Genomic DNA, 15,975 nt, shown 5'->3' on the forward strand with positions numbered 1-15,975 from the left:
TTAGATTGTTCTATCTCTAAGCATGTATGCGACGCCGACAGACTAGCTCCCTTCGAATAGCCAGGGTGTACCTTCGTTCACTGTAGAACATAAGTACTGAGATGCGCAGTGAGCCTGTTTCCACTCGTTAGTATGGAAACAGAAAATTTACCAACCAAAAAGATGGCTGCGCACATGGTCTATCAACTAATGGCGGACGCGGCTACAAGAAAATGGCCGCCCATTAACTATAATGATAGAGACTATTTAAGACAGAAATGTGCCTATTTTGTTTATCCCCTGATGAAGTCACGTGATTGGTGACTTCACACGTAGGGACTGAATGGGCATTTCATACTGATTGAGGCATAACGAGCTCGCTGCTCGTAGCAGATAGGAATCGTTCTATCACACTGTAATGTGAGTACATTTTAATGATTATGAATAAAGCTCCACTTAGTTTTAAACATACTTCACTATCTGGTACCCCATCTGTCCTTTATTATTGGTTTAACCCATATTAGAGACGTGGAGGCAGAGATGGGACCCGCGCTGGTCCAGGATCCTAACAAAAGATCACAGCCACCTGCACTTAGTTGGTGTGCGGTTTACTGTATACCGCTGGATGTGGAGGCGGAAATAGAAGCTGCGCTGGGCCAGGACCCTGAAGTAAAGATTACAGCCACCTACAGTTACTACTTTGCGGTTTACCTAGTACCGCTAGGTAAGGGGCCACTACTTACTTCAGTGTGTTGTATGCACGAAGAGGACACAGATTGAATTTTATTTCAGACACTGCACCCCAGTTTTTTCTGAGCACATAGGACTATGTGTATTGCACAATAGAGGACATCAGCACATTTGCACTTTATGCTCTTTCTCACTTATGCACTTAGTTGCATGTTACCTGGACTGTATTTTTATTTATATATTTTTTATTTATTTTTGTTTTGGTCAGCAGATTATATTAGGATAACATATTGCTGGGACACTGTTGTTGATTTATTGGATGTGTTCAGGTCACTTAGCACTTGCACTGTTACATGCGTTTTTTTGCACATTTACATAAGTATAATTGTTTAGGATATATTCATATTTACTGTTGCGCTTATACAGATTTTAAGTTTTTTTTTTTTTTTTTTTTTTTTATTTTCACCTACACAAGAGTTAATTATTTAATTATTATTGCATTATGGTGTCAGTTTGTTGCACATATTTATGCGTTTCAATTACTAAGCCTAATTGATTATCCCATTAGTGGCCTGCACCACACTTATAGTTTTTTGACGCACATCACACACAGCAGTTTTCTGTTTTGGATAGCGCAGCACCTCCCCCCTTTATTTCAGTAAGTGTCATGGATTTTTTTTTTTATAAGAATAAGCTCTCCTGAAAATGTAGTTTTGAGACAAACCATTTACTACTGACAGGTGCTTACAACAGTCATTATATTCTTGTAAAACCTTTATCCCAAAGGAGATGTTGCTGTGACTGCAGTGTGAGCTGGAGTTTTGACTTCAGTTTGTTGTACTAGCAGATTTAGATGCACTAACACTCCCCTCCCCCAAGACTGGCTGCTTCTGTTCAAAGGTGCCCCCTGTGCTGCTTCATCTGGAGTGGAGACACTTGAATACAGGAGATGTTCTTGGCCAGATCACCAGGTGAAAACCGAGCGCCTAAAAAAAACAAAAAACAAAACGCTAGTGTACGTGAAACCTTAAACATTCCTTGTTAAAATTCTGCAAGCCTGGTTCCCAGTTGGACAGCAAGGTCTGCCAAATCCTCGGGCATGAAGGTGCACCCTCCTTTACCAGAGTCGGGGGGGGAGTGTTTAACCTTTGCAAATGATTGGACCACTTTGGCATAGGAGTGGTATCCCAGGGATACAAACTGGAGTTTCACTGCCTGCCGTCTCCTTGGTTTCTCATCTCTGAACTTCCTGTGTCACCATAGTTTTAGTTCTCCATCAAGCCCTCTTGGGTCTTCCAGATCAAGGTATCATTGTGCTGGTTTCTGTGGCAGAACGGTTTCAAGGGTTTTACTCCAAATGGTTCAGTTTCCTTATATAAATGGGGAATTTCCCCCATCTTGGACCTTAAAGCTGTTAATGTTTTTGTTTTGAATCCAGAAATGCTGCATGAGATTCACGATTTCTGTCATCCCCTCCCTTCACCAGTGAGACTTTCTGACTTCTGTGGACATCAAGGACACACCTGCATGTCCCTATCATTGCCGTTTGATTTCCTATGGTGTTGGTAGGATTAGGTTTTAATTAAAATTTGCCTCTCTTAAATGTTCCATTTAAAACTAGTCAGTGTGTAATCTGATCATACATGGAGCAACTTTCCTGATAAACTGGCTGACATTTGAGCAGATAGCCTCGGCAGGGAGCACAGGATTGACATATCCTGTAGTAGGATGCCTTGGCACTGGCCATGTGGGCTCAGGTCTCTGCAGAACTCTGGGTACATATAACTGCCCTGGGCTGAGTTGGAGCATAATCGGTGTTTGCTCCTGTGCCAGACATGGAGAAACTCACTGCTGCAGGGTCTTACTGGAGAGACTAGCAGTAGTTTAGAATGGCTGGGCCATTTGTTTTGTACCTGTGGATGCTGGGACCAGTAGTTCTTATTGCTGTGAGCTGCTAACTGGACACCAAGACCTCCTGTTTCACCTCTCTCTGGATCCTTTGCCACCTGTGTGGAGCCAAGACTACGGGCGGGCTTGCAAGACTTTTCCCTCTGCTCACCTTGACCCAGGCGCCACCCCCGGTTGCCACTTTGCCCTTGCTATTTGCTAACTGGTGTACCTGCTGCTGTGGCCAAGTCACACTGAACCTCCACCTTTTTCAGGACCCAGCAGTCTATGCCTGGAAAGCCTTTGCTCTGCAGATCATCCAGCCTGGATCTCCCTCCATCAAGCCATCTGCCCCTCATAGATGCCCACACTGTGAGTTATTTAGTACTTGTGTTGTGCCACTGGCTGTGCTTCCCTGTGGACTGTTGCCCTGCGACCAAATGTCTGCCACTGGTCCTTTGCTGTGCCCTGCATTGTGCCCTGTGTTTCTAGACTTTGCCCCTTTAATGTTCCATATGACCACCCTGCGTTTGTGCTGTATGATATTGCTAGTCTGTAATCCTGCAGGTTGTCTCCGTATGCCTTGGAGTGTCACTCTTGGGCTTTCACCTTGTTGCTGCACCCTGTTTTCATTCCATGATTCTGCAAAGGTTCCTTTGGTGTAGCATACTGCTATCTCACTCCACAGATTGGTTCCATGTAATTCAATCCCTGTATGTTATCTCTTCTAGTTTGTTTTGCTAAAGAACCCCTACACTACCAGTTTGTGGCCAAGGTACACACCCTGTAGTCACCCTTCTGTACTCTGTGTCCCCATTGTGGGATACTTTGATCTCTGTTTGGGGGAAAAGTCAGTGGGAAGTCCGTGAAAGTGGCTCTGACTGTCCATATGTTGCAGCAATTTAGTTGATTTCTAAACCTTCAGAAATCATCGCTTGAACTGTTTGCAATATCTGGGTCTAGTTCTGAACTGCGCTCAGCCCAGACTATTCATTCCACAACCTCAGACTCACCGGTCTCAGATTTGAGCTCCTCGGTCCAGAGGTTGCTTGACATTTCACTTTTGCATGAGAGTCCAGGGCCTGATTGTAGCTTCCTTTGAGGCAGTTTGCCCAGTTCCACTGGAGACTTTTACAACATATTCTGTCATAGGACAAGTCAGTCTGGTCCCTGGATGGATTTGTTTGGCACCAAGAACCAGGTTGCCCCTGGCTTGGTGGCACAAGGATCCTCTCCATGCACTTGCTGCTCCCTGAACCATAGTTCACAGTACACACTTTTATGCCCTGTACACACGGTCAAAGTGCGATCGGATTGTGTTGTCGGAAATTCTGATTGTGTGTGGGCTCCATCTGACTTTTTCCTTCATGAATTTCCGACACACAAAGTTTGAGAGCAGGCTATAAAATTTTCCAACGACAAAATCTGATCGTTTAAATTTCGATCGCGTGTACACAAATCCGACGCACAAAGTGCCACGCATGCTCAGAATAAATTAAGAGACCAAAGCTACTGGCCCGTTTATAGTCCCGACGTACGTGTTTTACGTCACCGCGTTCAGAACAATCGGATTTTCCGACAACTTTGTGCGACCGTGTGTATGCAAGACAAGTTTGAGCCAACATCCGTCGGAAAAAATTCATGGATTTTGTTGTCGGAATGTCCGATCAATGTCCGACCGTGTGTACAGGGCATTACTGCTACAGGGAGGCAGCTCTGCTCCCGATCATGCACTTCCGCCTGCAGGGGACGTGATAATTCACAGCAGAAGCCAATCTGCGGGCGCTGGGCACTCTATGTCCTCTGCACCTGCTGATCATTGGTAAGCTACACAGAATGGGGATCTGCCTATGTAAACAAGGCAGGTCACCGTTCTGATGGGGGGAAGGAATGGATTCTGTGTTTCTGCAAAGCAGGGAATAAAATCCATCTCTTCCCCTAGTAAAATCAACGTGCATAGTAAACTCAAACACTGTCTAGGAACACAGTTAACCCTTGATTCACCCTAGATGTTTAACCCCTTCCCATCCAGTGTCAGTGCAGTGACCGCTGTATTAGTGTCGCTGGTTCCTGCAAAGTGTCAAAAAGGTCAGTTAGTGTCCAATTGTTTGCTACAGTATTGCAGTCCTGCTATAAGTCGCTGTTCGCTGCCGTTACTAAGATAAAAAAAAAAAAAAAAAATCCTTAAATATCACCCATAGTTTGTAAACGCTATAATGTTCACATACACCAATATTCACTTATTGGGATTTTTGTTTACCAAAAACATGTAGCAGAATTTAATTGGCCTAAATTTGATTTTTTTTTTCTATTGAATGTGTTTTATAGCAGAAAGTAAAAAAAGTCTTTTTTTTTTTTTTTTTTTTTTTCCCCCAACATATTTTCCCCTAATCGTCTTTCAGGACAGCCACCTGAGAGCTTGGCTCCTCCCTTCTGTTTGGAAACACCTGCGCCAGCTTGTATAAATTTCCTCCTCCCCTGCTGGCTCCTCAGTTATTTGTGTTTCCTCCAGTGGGGAGACACCATAGGAACCAGCCAGGAGAGCCAGAGGAGGCTCAGGCAAACATGTCCTGAAAGAGGAGTGGGGACTCCTAGGACAGACCAGAGAGGTTGGTGTACAGAGCAGCCTGGTGAGGCAAAGCCCTGTGAGCAGCAGTTACACTAACCTGGTCAGGAAAGTCGTTTTTCTGATTGCCACCCCCGCATCCCTGAGTGCAGGTCGAGGTCGGGGGGGCGGCCTTTTCAAACGCTGAGTGCAGTGAAGCGGAGCGCAGCTCCTGCAGTCTCATACCCCCAGCTGCATGTGAAGAAACAAACATGCCGGGTATTGGGATTGCATGGCCTGTGGCGGGTGACGTCATATCCGGCCGAAAGGGGGCGGGCACTTCCGGGTTCGCGGCTTCCGGTTCCGGGCCAAGAACGCTGAAAAGGAGCCAGGCATGGGCTGGAGAGGAGCCAGACAAGCTGTAGAGACAGCACAGGCTCCGGAGGTGACACGAGGATGGCGGATGCAGAGGACCTAGACCGCACTGCTCCAGCAGAGACCAGCTCCAGCCATGTGAAGGTAAGGGGAACCTAGGGTGGAGCTCCCCTGGCCTGTACCACCACCCCCCCCCGCCCCCCCCATCAATTTAGGGCTAAGGGAAGGGGGGGAGTAGGTTAAGGACCCTCATGTGTCAGAGGGTGGTTTCATAGGGCCCCTGGTGAGGCAAGCCCGAATGAAGTGTTGCACTCCTGCAAATGTGCGGGGGAAGGGTACTGTGTATTAATGGTATGGGTTTTTTTTGTCTTATGTCTTTTCAGAAAACAGAAAAAACCAGGGTCTCTCATGTTTCAAAAAAGAGGTGTCCTTCCTGTAAAGTTACCCTTAAAGATACCTGGGAAAAGGCATTATGCAAAGAGTGTATTAGTAAACTAGTACAAGAACACTCTTCAGAGCAGGGTGAGCTAGCAGCATCAGTTAAGGAATTGTCTAATACCTTCGAATCCTTCAAAACCTTCTTTGAGGGTTTCCAAATGCCACAGCTTCTGACTGCTCCTCTGACAACACCATTACCAAAAACACAGGCAATACCCTCCACGAGTGCAGGCTCTTCAGTAGCCCCTAGGGAGGAGGTGGAGGAGGAGCCGGACAGTGCAACATCTGGCTCCCAAGAGTCTGAGGGGGAAGCCCTGGATGGGGATTCCAGGAAGCCATCCCGATATAAACTCTCTTTAGATGAGGTAGATCATCTATTAGGGGCCATCTATACCACACTAGGTATACCAACGGAGAAAAAGACATTGTCACTGCATGATCAGATGTATGAGGGCCTGGGGGAACAGGAAAAGAAGAATTTTCCTGTTCATGAGGTCCTTATAGAGGCTATTAACCACTTGAGCCCCGGACCATTATGCTGCCTAAGGACCAGAGGTCTTTTTCCAATTTGGCACTGCGTCGCTTTAACTGCTAATTGCGCGGTCATGCAATGCTGTACCCAAACGAAATTTGTGTCCTTTTCTTCCCACAAATAGAGCTTTCTTTTGATGGTATTTGATCACCTCTGCAGTTTTTAATTTTTGCGCTATAAACGGAAAAAGACAGAAAATTTTGAAAAAAAATGATATTTTCTACTTTTTGTTATAAAAAAAAATCCAATAAACTAAATTTTAGTCATACATTTAGGCCAAAATGTATTCGGCCACATGTCTTTGGTAAAAAAAATGTCAATAAGCATATATTTATTGGTTTGCGCAAAAGTTATAGCGTCTACAAACTAGGGTACATTTTCTGTAATTTACACAGCTTTTAGTTTATGACTGCCTATGTCATTTCTTGAGGTGCTAAAATGGCAGGGCAGTACAAAACCCCCCCAAATGACCCCATTTTGGAAAGTAGACACCCCAAGGAAATTGCTGAGAGGCATGTTGAACCCATTGAATATTTATTTTTTTTGTCCCAAGTGATTGAATAATGACAAAAAAAAAAAAAATATTTACAAAAAGTTGTCACTAAATGATATATTGCTCACACAGGCCATGGGCATATGTGGAATTGCACCCCAAAATACATTTAGCTGCTTCTCCTGAGTATGGGGATACCACATGTGTGGGACTTTTTGGGAGCCTAGCCGCGTACGGGGCCCCGAAAACCAAGCACCGCCTTCAGGATTTCTAAGGGTGAAAATTTTTGATTTCACTCTTCACTGCCTATCACAGTTTCGGAGGCCATGGAATGCCCAGGTGGAAATTTGCGTCCTTTTCTTCCCACAAATAGAGCTTTCTTTTGATGGTATTTGATCACCTCTGCAGTTTTTATTTTTTGCGCTATAAACGGAAAAAGACAGAAAATTTTGAAAAAAAATGATATTTTCTACTTTTTGTTATAAAAAAAATCCAATAAACTAAATTTTAGTCATACATTTAGGCCAAAATGTATTCGGCCACATGTCTTTGGTAAAAAAAATGTCAATAAGCATATATTTATTGGTTTGCGCAAAAGTTATAGCGTCTACAAACTAGGGTACATTTTCTGTAATTTACACAGCTTTTAGTTTATGACTGCCTATGTCATTTCTTGAGGTGCTAAAATGGCAGGGCAGTACAAAACCCCCCCCAAATGACCCCATTTTGGAAAGTAGACACCCCAAGCTATTTGCTGAGAGGCATGGTGAGTATTTTGCAGCTCTCATTTGTTTTTGAAAATGAAGAAAGACAAGAAAAAACTTTTTTTTTTCTTTTTTCAATTTTCAAAACTTTGTGACAAAAAGTGAGGTCTGCAAAATACTCACTATACCTCTCAGCAAATAGCTTGGGGTGTCTACTTTCCAAAATGGGGTCATTTGGGGGGGTTTTGTGCCACCTGGGCTTTCCATGGCCTCCGAAACTGTGATAGGCAGTGAAGAGTGAAATCAAAAATTCACGCCCTTAGAAAGCCTGAAGGCGGTGCTTGGTTTTCAGGGTCCCGTACGCGGCTAGGCTCCCAAAAAGTCTCACACATGTGGTATCCCCGTACTCAGGAGAAGCAACAGAATGTATTTTGGGGTGTAATTTCACATATTCCCATGGCATGTTTGAGCAATATATCATTTAGTGACAACTTTGTGCAAAAAAAAAAAAAAAAAAAAAAAAAAAATTTGTCTCTTTCCCGCAACTTGTGTCGCAATATAAAATATTCCATGGACTCGACATGCCTCTCAGCAAATAGCTTGGGGTGTCTACTTTCCAAAATGGGGTCATTTGGGGGGGTTTTGAACTGTCCTGGCATTTTATGCACAACATTTAGAAGCTTATGTCACACATCACTCACTCTTCTAACCACTTGAAGACAAAGCCCTTTCTGACACTTTTTGTTTACATGAAAAAGATATTTTTTTTTTCCAAAAAAATTACTTTGAACCCCCAAACATTATATATTTTTTTAAAGCAAATGCCCTACAGATTTAAATGGTGGGTGTTTCATTTTTTTTTTTTCACACAGTATTTGCGCAGCGATTTTTCAAACGCATTTTTTGGGGAAAAAACACACTTTTTAAAATTTTAATGCACTAAAACACACTATATTGCCCAAATGTTTGATGAAATAAAAAAGATGATCTTAGGCCGAGTACATGGATACCAAACATGACATGCTTTAAAATTGCGCACAAACGTGCAGTGGCAACAAAATAAATACATTTTTAAAAGCCTTTAAAAGCCTTTACAGGTTACCACTTTAGATCTACAGAGGAGGTCTACTGCAAAAATTACTGCCCTCGATCTGACCTTCGCGGCGATACCTCACATGCATGGTGCAATTGCTGTTTACGTTTGACGACAGACCGCCGCTTGCGTTCGCCTTAGTGCGAGAGCAGGGGGCGACAGGGGTGCTTTTTTTTTTTTTTTCTTTATTATTTTTTTGCTTTTTTATCTTATTTTTAAACTGTTCCTTTCATTTTTTTTTTTTTTAAATCATTTTTATTGTTATCTCGGGGAATGTAAATATCCCCTATGATAGCAATAGGTAGTGACAGGTACTCTTTTTTGAAAAAATTGGGGTCTATTAGACCCTAGATCTCTCCTCTGCCCTCAAAGCATCTGATGACACCAAGATCGGTGTGATAAAATGCTTCCCCAATTTCCCAATGGCGCTATTTACATCTGGCGAAATCTAAGTCATAAAATGCTCGTAGCTTCTGGTTTCTTAGGCCATAGAGATTTTTGGAGCCACTCTGGTCTCTGATCAGCTCTATGGTCAGCTGGCTGAATCACCGGCTGCATTCTCAGGTTCCCTGTTGAGACAGGAGAGCCAGAGAAAAACACGGAAGACGGTGGGGGGCATTCCCTCCCACGGCTTGTAAAAGCAGTCTAGAGGCTAATTAGCCGCTAGGATTGCTTTTACATTGCTTTTTACATGCAAGTGTCGAGGCACACGGACTTGGCCTTTGAGGACATGGGGGTTTTGTCTGAGCCAATGGATAAAAGGATGGACCCCCTGTTAAAAAAGTCATGGGACTCAACCGTGGGTAGCCTGAAGCCAGCAATGGCGGTCACGGTGGTAGCTAGGAACGTAGAGTTCTGGTTAAACCAATTACAGGCTCACATTGAGGCAGGTACTGCAAAGGAGCAAATCCTAAACTCATTTCCCACGCTGCTGCGAGGTCTTGCTTATATTGCAGACGCATCCGCAGAATTGGTGCGAATGGCAGCCAGGTCCTCCGCCCTAGCCAATTCCACTAGAAGAGCATTATGGCTTAAGACATGGCAGGGTGACTGCGCGTCCAAGGCCAAGCTCTGTAGAATTCCTTTTACAGGGGATCTGCTATTCGGACCAGGCTTAGAGAAGGTGCTGGATCGAACGGCAGATAAAAAGAAGGCGTTTCCACTAAAACGTAAGGCAAATTGGAAACAGCCACAACAAAATAAAAGGAGGCAAAGAGGGAATACAAGACCCCGATTTGCAGCTCCCAAAATGGAAACCCAGAGGAAACCTTGGGTTCAGAGAGGGAAAGGCAAAGGGGGGCGATTTTTCGTCCTCCTGAGCAAACCCAAAAGAAATGACACAATAGTCGCAGTAGGGGGAAGACTGGGGGCCTTCCTTCCGCAATGGGAAGAGATATCTTCCAACAAATTCATTCTGAGAACAATAAAGGAGGGATATCGTTTGGAGTTCTCAAAAGCACCCCCAAACAGATTATACATCACCAAACCCCCAAAAAACAAGGAGAAGGCCAGAGGGTTAATGAGATCCTTAGAGGAGTTCCAGCAACAAAAGGTGATAATCAAGGTACCAAGGGGAGAGAGAGGGCAGGGTTTCTACTCCCACATATTCGGAGTTCAGAAAACTTCAGGGAAGACCAGACCCATCCTCAACCTCAAGCCTCTAAATTTATCCATAACCTACAAAAGGTTCAGAATGGAGTCCATATATTCGGTAAGGGCCCTTCTGCCCCCAAACTGTTATATGGTCTCCCTAGACCTAAAGGACGCATACCTGCACATCCCGATACAGCAGGAGTGTCAAAAATTTCTAAGGTTTGCGATAGAGACGGGAAGAGGAACCAGGCATCTTCAATTTCAGGCTCTACCCTTCGGCCTCTCCTCATCGCCCAGAATTTTTACCAAGATTCTGGCCGAAGCTCTGGCACCATTACGGGTCAAAGGCATATCTGTCATAGCTTACTTGGACGACCTTCTCCTATTTGCAGAGTCGCCCCGGAAGTTACTAGAAAACCTCAGCTACACACAGACGTACTTAGAAAGTCTGGGTTGGCTGGTAAATTTGGAAAAATCCAATTTACAACCCAGTCAGCAAATAGTATACTTGGGGTATGTCATAGATTCAGCACAACAAAGACTGTTTCTGCCCGAAGGAAAGATAGGGAAAATTCAGAAGGAAGTAAGCTTATTACAAGCCAATATACCGTGTGCCATAAGGCAGATAATGTCAACACTGGGACTGTTGACATCTGCGATTCCAGCGGTCCAATGGGCAGGCCTGCATTTTCGGCCACTACAGGTGTTCCTGTTAAAAATGTGGGATCACAAGCAGGAGTCCTTAGACACCAGGGTTCTTTTATCAGCAAGGGTGAAAGGAACCTTATGGTGGTGGAGGACAATAGAGAACATAAACAAGGGACGGCTGTGGAATCTACCCATTTCCCGAATCCTAACCACAGACGCAAGTGGCGTAGGGTGGGGAGCGCATTTAAGCGCTCAGATAGCGCAAGGGACTTGGGGAAAAGAAGAGAGGAGGAGATCATCCAACTGGAAGGAATTAAGAGCAGTATGGTATGCACTTCAAGCCTTCCAGTCAGAGTTCAAAGGTCAACATTTACAGGTCAGGTCCGACAATGTGTCAGTGATCGCCTATATAAACAAACAGGGAGGAACAAGGAGCGGAGCCCTGTGGACATTAGCAGAGGAAATCTTGAAGTGGGGAGAAAGAAATCTACTCTCTTTGTCAGCAATCCACTTGAAAGGGGATTTAAACAAAGTGGCAGATTTCCTCAGCAGGAAAAAGGTGAGAGAAGGCGATTGGGCGCTAAACCAGGAGGTATTCGAGCAGATAGCTCACAAGTGGGGAACACCTCAGGTGGACTTGTTTGCCTCAAAGGAAAACAGGAAAGTCAGAGCGTTCTTCTCTCTGGAAAGAGAGGACGGAGCGCTCGGGGTAGATGCGCTGGCACAAGCATGGGCATTCAGCAAATGCTATGCCTTTCCCCCACCTATTCTCCTACCAGCGGTAATAAGAAAACTACGTACGGAGAATACAACGCTAATTCTCATAGCGCCCTATTGGCAGTGGCGTATCTAAGGTATGGCAGCCATGGCAAGTGCCATGGGCGCCATCGGGGGAAGGGGCGGCAAAAAGCCGCCCTCTGCATGAAAATAAACCCCCACCTGTCCTCCCAGACTAATATAGCCCCCGGCAGGATCCTGCAGGATCGCGGCGCTGGTGTTCTATCAGATGGCTGTCGGGCTCGGTTTAGGCTGAGGGAGGCTCTGTCAGCAGGGAGGGGTGGGGCAGGGAGCTCCACTGACGCTCTGACCCTGCCCTGCTCCGCCCCATATACTCTGTATGTGCTCGGAGCACTGACATTGCCTGGACCACGAATATTCCTGCCCCCTACCGCCGTTAGACCCGCCCCTACCGCAGTAAGCCCCGCCCCTACCGTTGTAAGCCCCACCCCTACCACGGAAAGCTCCGCCTCCGGACCTCTGAGAGGTAAGCCCGGCTGGTCAGGTAGGTCTTTCTACCTATAGACTCAGTGTTACTAAACCCTCCCTGACAATGTTCTTTATCCCCCTGTATAGCTGTAAAAAATAAGTAAAGTGCGCTAATTATATGAAAATACCCACATAGATGTGAATACATGTGGGTAGTAGTAAAAACCACAATCTACTGAGAGCAAGTAAATGACTCCATGAGTGGTAAAAATATATATGTGCAAAACATAAAAACTCAAATAAAAAGAAGAAACAAAAAATGTGTACATGTGAAATACAATGATATTAATAGCATGAAAATCTGAAAATCAAACAAACTCAGTCCATGGGTTCAAATATAAAAAGTTCATCAGTGAAAAAAAGCTTCCATCCACTATACAGCTCAGCAGCAACTAATCCCCCTATGAGTGGATTGACAAGGGAGAGAGATGTGCAGGATGGTGCAAATCCACTGGCGGTGACTCCAATAAGTAAGAAAGTGATAAAGGTGGACTCTTACCCTCCGTGTTGGACCCCCTCCTTGGCAGGGTCTATCAGGCATGCAGATTTTTGCCCTCTGCAGGGACCATGTAATGAGAAGATCTCCCCAGCAGCTGTTAGGAATGTTGTCTCCGATCCGGGCTGGTCCAAGTGAAACGCCTGGAGAGGGGGGAAGGAAAGCTCTCTTGCTCCCAGTGTGGCAAAGGAAAAAACAAAAGAGCAGAGCTCCAATAGTGTAAAAAGTTTCGGAATTTATTAAATAAAAGTACAGACCGCAACGGAGAGTGCACGCTCCGTGAGGTGAAAATACAATTAAAAACAAGCCGGCATATAAAAATCGTAATAACCCGTGCATAACATGGGGCAATCGTGACGGCTTACAACGTAGCCACGCCCTACATGTTTCGTCATTAGTAGACGTCTTCAAAGGGGCACGGGCTATGTGTTAAGCCATCCCCTATATAGTATAACAGTGCACACCAAGCCTCATTTTCACCTCCACTCTCAGGGGAGGGAAAACCCAAGCCTCTACCTGGTGCTCCTCAGTGAATGGATGTTGCCAAGGTGACACATAGGACTGAAACTAAACAAAACTTCAGCCCCTCCCAGCAGAGCCAATCTCTCGCGCCATCTGGAGGAAGAAGCCCAGTATTACTAGACAATTAATATGTCTTACAGATGCTAATTTGGAACGTAAAACTGACAGAGCAGAAAGGAGAAAATCACTGAATCTCACCAAGAGGCAAGATGTGGTGGAAAAAATTGTAAGTATATATGGAAACGTACGGAAAAGAAACAACGTTCATCTCCGTAAATAAAACCACATTAAAAAAACACATGTATGAAAAAAATATATATATGTATTAAAGTCACACCGTAATAAATGGAGGCCCATCCATGAACGTGAAGAGCACTCGGTATCACAATGATGCGACTAAATCATTATAATGTATAATATCTAAACATATCACTATGCTCCCAAAAAAAAAAAAAAATTGTGAATGGATGAAGAGATAAGAAAAGTGAATAGAGGAGAAAAAAAAATTGTGAATGGATGAAGAGATAAAAAAAGTGAATGGATGAAGAAAAAAAAAAAAAGAAAAAAAAAATTGTGAATGGATGAAGAGATAAGAAAAGTGAATAGATGAGAAAAAAAAAATTGTGAATGGATGAAAAAATAAAAGTGAATGGATGAGAAAAAAAAAATTGTGAATGGATGAAGAGATAAGAAAAGTGAATAGATGAGAAAAAAAAAATTGTGAATGGATGAAGAGATAAAAAAAGTGAATGGATGAAGAAAAAAAAAAAATTGTGAATGGATGAAGAGATAAGAAAAGTGAATAGATGAGAAAAAAAAAAAATTGTGAATGGATGAAAAAATAAAAGTGAATGGATGAGAAAAAAAAAATTGTGAATGGACGAAGAGATAAAAAAGTGAATGGATGAAGAAAAAAAAAAAAAAATTGTGAATGGATGAAGAGATAAGAAAAGTGAATAGATGAGAAAAAAAAATTGTGGATGGATGAAAAAATAAAAGTGAATGGATGAGAAAAAAAAATTGTGAATGGATAAAGAGATAAAAAAAGTGAATGGATGAAAAAAAAAAAAAAATTGTGAATGGATGAAGAGATAAGAAAAGTGAATAGATGAGAAAAAAAAATTGTGAATGGATGAAGAGATAAAAAAAGTGAATGGATGAAGAAAAAAAAAATTGTGAATGGATGAAGAGATAAGAAAAGTGAATAGATGAGAAAAAAAAAAAAATAAATAAAAAAAAATTGTGAATGGATGAAAAAATAAAAGTGAATGGATGAGAAAAAAAAAATAAATTGTGAATGGATAAAGAGATAAAAAAAGTGAATGGATGAAAAAAAAAAAAAAAAAATTTGAAAAATAACAAAAATGAAAAACATGTATACAAAAGAAGGGAAGAAATGAAAGGAAGCACAGGGCCCAAAGCATCACCTATGAGTTGTCAATGAACGCATTCAACTCAATATCAACATTTAGGCCTAAAGGTCTGAGGGAACGGATCTTATAAATTCACTCTATCTCGAGTTTAGAGATGGCCCGTCTTTTAGATCCCCCTCTCCATGGGAGTTTGAGTTTATCAATGCCCATGAACAAAGTGCCGCTAGGGTCTTTTTTGTGTTTGTCTAAATAATGTTTGGAGACTGGGTGGCCCAAAAAACCCCTTCTAATATTTCCAATATGTTCCCCCAGTCTAACTTTTAATGATCGGACCGTGCGGCCCACATAGTGGAGCCCACAAGGGCAAGTGAGTAGGTAAACCACATGGGTGGTTGAACATGTGATAAAAGATTTAATATGGAAATGAAGCGGGGAATTATTGGTAATGAATTGACACACCTTTCTCTCCGTTAAAGCATTAATAGCACAAACCTCGCAATTTTTACATTTGAAATAGCCTGTCATATGTTGAAAGAACATAGGTTTATGAACCGGAGGGTCACATGCAGCAGATACCACCCGTGAACTGATTGAGGGGGCACCCCTAAAGACCAGCTGGGGTCTGTCAGGAAGGGATGGTCCAAGCACGGGATCATTCTTAATAATGTGCCAGTGTTTGTTCAACATCCTCCTGACAGAAAAGTGCTGGCAGGAGTATCTTGTGATCAAGGGACAGACCAGCTGACAGTCCCTCTGTGCCCTGGTTTTATCAGCCAGAAGAGCGTCCCTGTCCAGTGATACAACCTGATTGAGTTTTTCAGTCAGAAACTGCGCTTCATACCCCTTCTCTATAAATCTGTCCGTCAAAACCTTAGACTGAGCAAGAAAGTCAGTATTGGTAGAACAATTCCTTTTCAGTCGGATGTACTGACTTTTAGGGACAGAGTCCAGCCAAGCTTTATGATGGCAGCTGTCCCTCGGGATAAACGAATTGCGGTCAGTGACCTTGAAATAGGTAGAGGTAAGTAGAGAGTTATTTTCACCTCGTATCTCCAGATCCAGAAAGTGTATTTTTTCCTGGCTGGCCTCATATTTAAAGGATATACCCCTCTCGTTGGAATTGAGTCCATCCATAAAGGAACAGAGAGAGTCATAGGAGCCATCCCATAGGAGGAGGACGTCATCTATGTACCTGGCCCACAGGACCAATTCCGGTCTCCGGTGGGCATAGATGACGTCCTCCTCCCATTTCCCCATAAAAAGGTTCGCCAAGCTGGGGGCAAATTTAGCCCCCATGGCTACCCCCTTAGTCTGGAGATAAAACTGTTTATTATGCCAAAA

This window comes from Aquarana catesbeiana, linkage group LG05 (assembly GCF_042186555.1).
Source record: "Aquarana catesbeiana isolate 2022-GZ linkage group LG05, ASM4218655v1, whole genome shotgun sequence".
NCBI classification, from domain to species: Eukaryota; Metazoa; Chordata; class Amphibia; order Anura; family Ranidae; genus Aquarana; species Aquarana catesbeiana.